The sequence below is a fragment of the Pundamilia nyererei genome, unplaced genomic scaffold, assembly GCF_000239375.1.
Source record: "Pundamilia nyererei isolate P.nyererei 1_Seehausen unplaced genomic scaffold, PunNye1.0 scaffold00093, whole genome shotgun sequence".
Taxonomy (NCBI): domain Eukaryota; kingdom Metazoa; phylum Chordata; class Actinopteri; order Cichliformes; family Cichlidae; genus Pundamilia; species Pundamilia nyererei.
In genome coordinates this window covers 885,781-893,070 of record NW_005187494.1, presented here as the reverse complement: position 1 = coordinate 893,070, position 7,290 = coordinate 885,781, and positions in this window count along the sequence as shown.

Genomic DNA, 7,290 nt, shown 5'->3' with positions numbered 1-7,290 from the left:
GGAACACTGCAAATTAAACAGCTAGTGAATGTGAAACATCAAAAAGTCGAAAGCTTGCTTGTTTTTTTTCTCTTCACTTCAAAGTGGTGCTGGGACTACAAGGCTGTCTTGACATCCTGTCTCAGGAGGTTTGATGCCAATTCGCACCTTTATTCTTGTAGCTGTAATGACTCTCGCATGACTGCAACGTGACATTAACGTGTGAACGATCCAGAGGAAGTTTAAAACACATAATCTTCCTCTGGGAAATGGGAGCTACAGGTATGTGAGAAGTTCTAAAGAATAAAACAGCTAAATAAAGCGACTAATAATTCAGGCCTTGTAAAGATAAAATATCTGGTTCATAGTGTTTAGGGGTTTGAAAAGTATTAAAGCCAGACATATATAACAGAGAGAGAAGTTCATGGGGCATGGAAACAATAAAGATGCAAGAGGCATATCTTCTAGAGGGCAAAAATCTACTTTTTAAAACTGATTTAAATTAGTTTTTGTTTGGTAATTTTATACATGCAGTTTTTACTTCCCTGTGACGAGTGAAATTAAAGTTAATTTAGATCATGCTTCAAGGAACTGACAAAAAAAATGCCGTGTTCCTACCTGACTGAAGACTTTGTTACACTGGGGGAATTGGATTGTTTTTCATGCCTCGCTGCTATCTGAAGCAACACACCTTCAAGACGGTGCAACTTTTTGTGTAGTTTTATTACGAGGTGGTTTTGCTCAGTGCCCATTTCTCAGTGGAATAAATAAAAACAAATCAAATAAATATTGTACAAAACACAAGGCATGATTTTCACGTTCATGTGCCATAATACAGATTACATGAAAAGTAGTGAAAGAATCATTTAGGTTGTTAAATAAAAGTCATTATCCTATGTAAGAAAAGTTTAGCATCAAAATATGCTTAAAATGCCCAAAGTAAAAGTAAGTATTATACTACATTACTTCACTGGATCATTATTATTTATTTATTAATTTGTTTAGCACTTCAATGAGTGATGAGTGAGTCTTTTTTGTTTCTTCTCTGAACCTCTTGTGAACTTTTGACCCTCAGGTTTTATTAACTAGGTGACCGAAGTCAGCAGCTTCTTCTTTCGCGTCTCGTTATATTGAGATCTCAATAATCAAAGAAAAATTAAAGTAAGCATGCAGCAGAAATCACGGCCGTCGGCACACCTCAGCCCTCTGCCCTCATGCTGCTATTTTCACAGCAAATTGCATTTAGTAGCAAAACAAAGTTCATTGTAAATCTAATTTCGACTTTGAGTCTCAGAAAATGAGAGAATCCCAAGGTCTCTACAGCTGCAGAGAGAAGATCAGGCAACTGACCGAGATTTGTTTACCAAGATGCCACGAGCAGCGCCTCAGCGTGAGCCTCAGACTCATGTGTGTTACTGTGAAAGCTCTGTGTTTCGGCGCCAAACGAAGGCCTCCAGAGTTTCTGTGTTAATCTGCTGTCGCTCCCGCAGCTCTTCTCCCAGTTACAGCTCCACCAATCACTCGCTGGAGGCGGCTGTATGTTAGAAAACAGAGATTATATGCTGCATTTGTTTGTGTGTAATCCTTTAATCATTCATGTAAAAGCAGTGATTTATCAATTACGTGTTAGAGCAGCATTTGAAGCCTCTCCATCTCCGATTATTAAGTGTGTTTCGCGTGCGTCTTCGATCCATGCAAACACGTTTTCAGAGCAGATGAACAGTTAATTATCAGATCAAACCGGGATATTTTGCCTCACCAAATCAACATCTTTTTCACAAAAGCAGAGTTGAAATTCATAGTGCTTCCCCTGCTTTTTGATGGGTTTAGCTTAATGACATCTTTTTCATTAGCACAAATGCAACAGTTATTTTCCCAATTGTTTCCCCATCACAGTCACAGCTGCTGCTGCCAAGCTTTTCTTCGGCATCATTTTTGCAGTCATTTTCCTTTCTGACAGCTCCAATCACATCTCTCCTCGCTGTGAATAAAACCCAATCTCGCTGGCACAAACGCAATACTGCAATCAGCCATGTGGTTAGAATGTAGATCGACGCTAACAGCGTTTCATCTGATGCTTGCTTTGGATTATCATGAAGTTTCTCGGTTTCTTACAGCAACAGTGTGCAAACAGGATTCTTCTACGTCTAATCTAATTTATCAGGGGTGGCAATTGTTGATGCAATCACTTAAACCGCCGTGCAATTCCATTACAAAAAGACTGGCACCTGGTCCGTCTCTCTTTAGAGCTTAGCAGCCCTGCAGTGAGGATTTGGTAATGAGTTGGAGAGGATTTACCAGTGGGAATATAACGTGTCCCAGAGCTTCTGTGTTTTTTCCCCTTAAATCCTCTCTGTGCAGAGCAGCCACTGGTTTGGTGAGCCCTGCAGGTTTTCCAGCATCCCTCCGTCAGAGGAGGTCACATGCTGCAGATTACAGTAACATGAGGGGGGAGATTGGTTTTTACTTTGGCTCGCTCTGAGCCAGCATGCCATCAGCCCAAATGCTTACTAATCAGGAAACGTTTGATAAACCACAGCGACCAAACACAGGGAAAAAGAGTCACATTTTATGTTGTTTGGGTTGCTTGCAAAGGTTCAATATGAAGAAAATCTTCTTCTTAAACTGTTGCTTTTTTTTCTTACACTGACTTTCTTGAATGGTGCATCGATAGTGAAGAAGCAGGTGTTCGTGTTGAACATCACCAGACAGGGTCATGTCTGCAGTGCGAAGCTTTATTTTTAGTACTCTTTGTATTGAGACTGACATGTCTCAAACTGCAAAATACGTGGTCAAAGCAGACAAAGCAACTTTAAGTGGTGTGCTTGTTGATAATACGCAGTATAAAGGCAGTTCACATACTGTATATAAAATACGGACATGGCAACCATGATGTCACCCTCTGGTTTCGAAGGTGCCGTGTTTGGATGAAAGTGGAATCCAAAGTAACAGACTAGAATTTTACTGGATAAGTGCTTCATCCCGCTCTGGGACATAAGGAGAAAAGGTGCATCAAACTGGCTCCAAGTAAGGTCTAGCCTCAGAATTTTACCAGAGGACAAAAGATTTATTTAACAGAAGTAAAGTACAAACTTTTTGGACACATACTACCACACAGTCAGTCTTATTTGTCATCTAATCCAGTTAAAAATATTCTAGAAGTCACCAACAGTGCAAATACGATGGAATTTGTTGCACAAAGTCAATAATTAGCAGGGACCAGCAGGATGAAACCGTCTTTACTCTTCTTGAAATCGGCAATGGTTTGACCAGCTTTGGTTTCCACCGAGATAATTTTGGCTCCGACTGCTGTTGTGACTGTAGCATTAATGACTAACCTCGTCTTGTGGATGGGGTCATTGCATTGCACTGAAAGCAGTTTAGCCATTCTAGGTCTGCTAATGTGTTTATATTAGCTTAACCGTAGCGCTGTAGCATGCCACACGGTGATTTTACATCAACTAGCTCCGCTTTGCTAACCTCCAAATGTCACTGTTATTTCCTTTTCCATCTTCATTCATCCAAAATAATAGCAGCGCTGTTCTGGGGGGTTGTTTTGTTTATTTAAGTCAGAACACTTACTGCCAATTTCTATTCCTGCCTCTAAACCTCATATATCCTATTTTTTTATGGATGTCTGGACTTCAAACTTTATTGCAACACCTAGAAGAACAGCCACTCTGATCATTTTAATGGACACAAAAGAATTTCCATTCTACAGTAGGAATCCAGTGGGATTTGAGATTACAGTTATTTCCCATGATTGAGGAATTCCCAGTGAGAGCGGATCACAGGCTTGCATTGATTGAGTTAGGGTGGCTGTGGCTCAGAAGGTACAGGGAAAGGTCGGTGGAATGATTCTCTAACTACTCCAGTTTACATGTCGACGTATCCTTGGGCAAGATAATGAACCTCAAGTCGCCTGTGATTGCATCCTTAGACGAGGCAGTTAGGTATACAAAAAAGTATATGAATGTGTGTGTAATTGGGTGAATGAGGCTTTGAGTAAAAAGTACTTTGAGTGCCCACTCAAAGCAAGCTGCCTTATATACGGATAGCTACTCTAAAGCTAACAGTCAAGGGCAAAAGATGTCCCTCGGTAGTTCATGTTATGTGCAGAAGGCTTGGAAATAAAGGATGTTCTGTTCTCGTACTGCAATCTAGTGCCAGTTAGTCCTAGTCCTACATGTGCACCAGAACTGTTTCATGTCATTTTGTCCATTTGACCATTAGCAGGAAATAATGAGTGAGTTGGCTTATTTAAACACTAAACAAACAGCCTCCCCATTCAATATTAATTAGTGTTGATGCCAGTGCTGTTTATAAGTGGTAAATTGGTAATTACACTATGACGTGAACACGGCATTGAGCGTTGGATGTGACCCCTGTGTCTAACATTAGTGCAGAGTAGACATAACTGATATAGCCGCCACAGAGGATATGCTTGTTCTTGTAAACAGGGTTTTATTATTATGACCACCACACACTAATGTGACCTAATTACCCAGTAATATGCTCCTTGCCCTTGCTTGCCAATAGCTGAATATGCTGGATATACAGTTTGGAAAGCAACTGTTTTGCTCTTCGTATTAACACCTGAACATGCTTTCTTTTTTAAATATGTACTTAAAGCAGGGACTGAGGCAGAAAAGTGCAGCACAGCTCGGACAGATAATGTCTTTGGAGACCATCTATGGGAAGAATGGCAGCAGGGTTTTGGTGCATGTTGGTTCCCAGAGGACCGATAAAAGTCAGTGAACAGCAGCCGAGGCTTTGAAAAGCCACAGGGAGCTCAGAGGCTCTATAGAAGAGTGACACCGGGAGGCAGAGAACTGGTGATTTGTGTCCTCCGAGGACAGGAGAAAGCTGGAAAGGACTCGGTCAGGCCGCGGCAGCCATCTGCAGCGAATCCTCTCCATCTCGTCTCATCTGTCTTCTTCCTTTTTTTCTTATTAAAGCACCCCAGGCCTCACCTCCCTCACCTCTTTGCCCTATGAGGGGTCCCCCGTGCCGGCCACTGACCACCGCTGTGTAGTTTTCCCCGACTGCCCTCTCACCCTCGCATTGTGAAGAGATAATAAATGGCATTTAAATAATCATTTTCTAGTATCATCGACAGGGTGACATAGTGCCGCGCCAAGTAAGCTGCTTTCACCGAAAACTCATTTCTCAGTCATAGTTAGATGGAGAACAGCTGTTACATGACAAAAGCTAAATATATGTATTTAAAAGGAAAACCCATGTGTTTGTTAAGAAGCACTTAACCATTTCTAGCTTTGGTAAAAAGTAAGAACGTGGATTAAACACACAATAAAGTATCTGCTAATGAGCGAGCCATAACGGTGCCACGCTCATTTAGCCACCTGTTAGCAAACGTCTCCTCTGGGACATTTAAAAGCTTTAAAGTAAAAAAATGTAGGGTTTTATTTTCATGGCAGACGTTTGGACTCACTGTAAAAGGAATAGCAAAGGAAAGACCTCAGTCACAAAGGCTTAGAGTCTGGTCTGCAACTCCTTGGTTACCACCCGTTGCTATGGAGAAATGTGTGTTCTACCAACAGGTTGGGGAGTGGTTTCCGGCAGTTGCTAGGTGAAATTAGTCACAAGGTTACGGTGCTGTGCCAGAAACCTCTCCAGTCGCTACCCGATTGCCTGTAGTTTGCATGAGAGATGCCAGCTTGTCTAATCAGTCACACAGTGAGGAGATCAAAGAAAAGGCCATTACACCGAGCGTTTGACATAAACTAGTGTTATTTCACTATTTTCATATCATTGTATGTTCAGTACCAGTGCGTGTTTTGAGCTATGGGTGTATTGTTGCCAAATGCTGTGGTCTGACTGGTCAGATCTATTTATTCGGATCTGAAAAATTGGTTTGAAAAAATAACTAAATAAACTCATCCAAGGAAATTACTTGGTCAGTGTGGAGGGTTGCATTTAGGATTGGTGAGTCTGAAAAATGTTTTATTGCACAAAATAATCACACGGACGCTTCCAGTGTGTAAAGGCCTTAAAAGCTGCATTTCTTTTTTGCATAAATTTCTATTATATTTTTAACCTTCTTGGCTTTTATTTGGGACCAAAGAAGCATCATAGCCACGTGAATTAACTATCAATAATAAAATGACAGTGTGACAGTTTACAAGTTTCAAAGAAAGTGCAGTGACTAGTGTGAAGACTCAAGTGGTTTCTCATGCCTGTCATCTTTAGCTTGTAGCAGCAGACTACAGAGCACCACCTGAGGTCAGCAGTCTTACAGCCTCAGGGAAGAAGGTCTTCCTCAGTCTGGGGGTCCTGCTGTTGATGCTCCACGGCCTCCTGCCTGAGGGAAGTGAAACAAACAGTGTGTGTGCTGGGTGAGTAAGGTCTTTCAAGATGCAGAAGACACTTTTCCTGCATCTGCTGGAGTTGATGGTGGTGGTGTTGGACCGATCGTCAGCAAAGACTTATTTTCTGCCATGCCACACAGTGATGCAGAAGCAGAGGACTCCTTCACCACACATCTGTAGAATACGTTAAAGACTGAGCTCCCAAGTCCAGCGAGCCTCAGAGAACAACACGAGTCTTACCGTTTCTGATCTTAATCGCACTGTTTTAAGTTTCACTATCACTTGGTAGTCTTCGCTGCAAAGTCCAGGCGATGGAAGCATTCTTCGAGCAACCAAAACAATCACACGGGGGGTTTTTTGTGCAGCAACCATCACCAAGAAACAACAATCCGCTCACCAGCTATTGAGGGAACATGCATTTTTCCCTATTGACCTGCGTCTGCCAAAGGTTTGGCAACTAAACTCTTAGCCTGTGTGACTGAGGCCTAGAACAGGCTAACGATGGCTCAGTTAAATGTTAGAAAGCAAAACAGTCTAAAACTTCAGCTCAATTTATTACTGAGCCAGCCATTAAAACGCCTTTAATGGCTTCTGCTAGGGTATCTGATTCAATATTACCTTTAACAATAACATTGAGCGGACGATGCCTATGATTGTTTTTTCCTTCAGTGCTGTGATTTTGTGCCAGTTCGAATATGTTGGAGCTATTGGAGAATATTCTGCTTTCACAGTATTACATATAAAGTTCATGTATGCGGTTCATTTATGTAACTATTATTATTAGCTAGTAACAGTGCACCAATTCGAAGGTGTCCTTTTCTTTTAAAGTAATGTAAACGTAACAAGAAATAAATGTTGTAGTTTCTGATTCAAAATTTTAAGAAAGATTTTTAGAAAAATGCAAAGTTGTGGGAAGAGAAGCAGCTAAGATGTAGAGATATCGGTGTGTGTGTGTGTGTGTGTGTGTGTGTGTGTGTGTGTG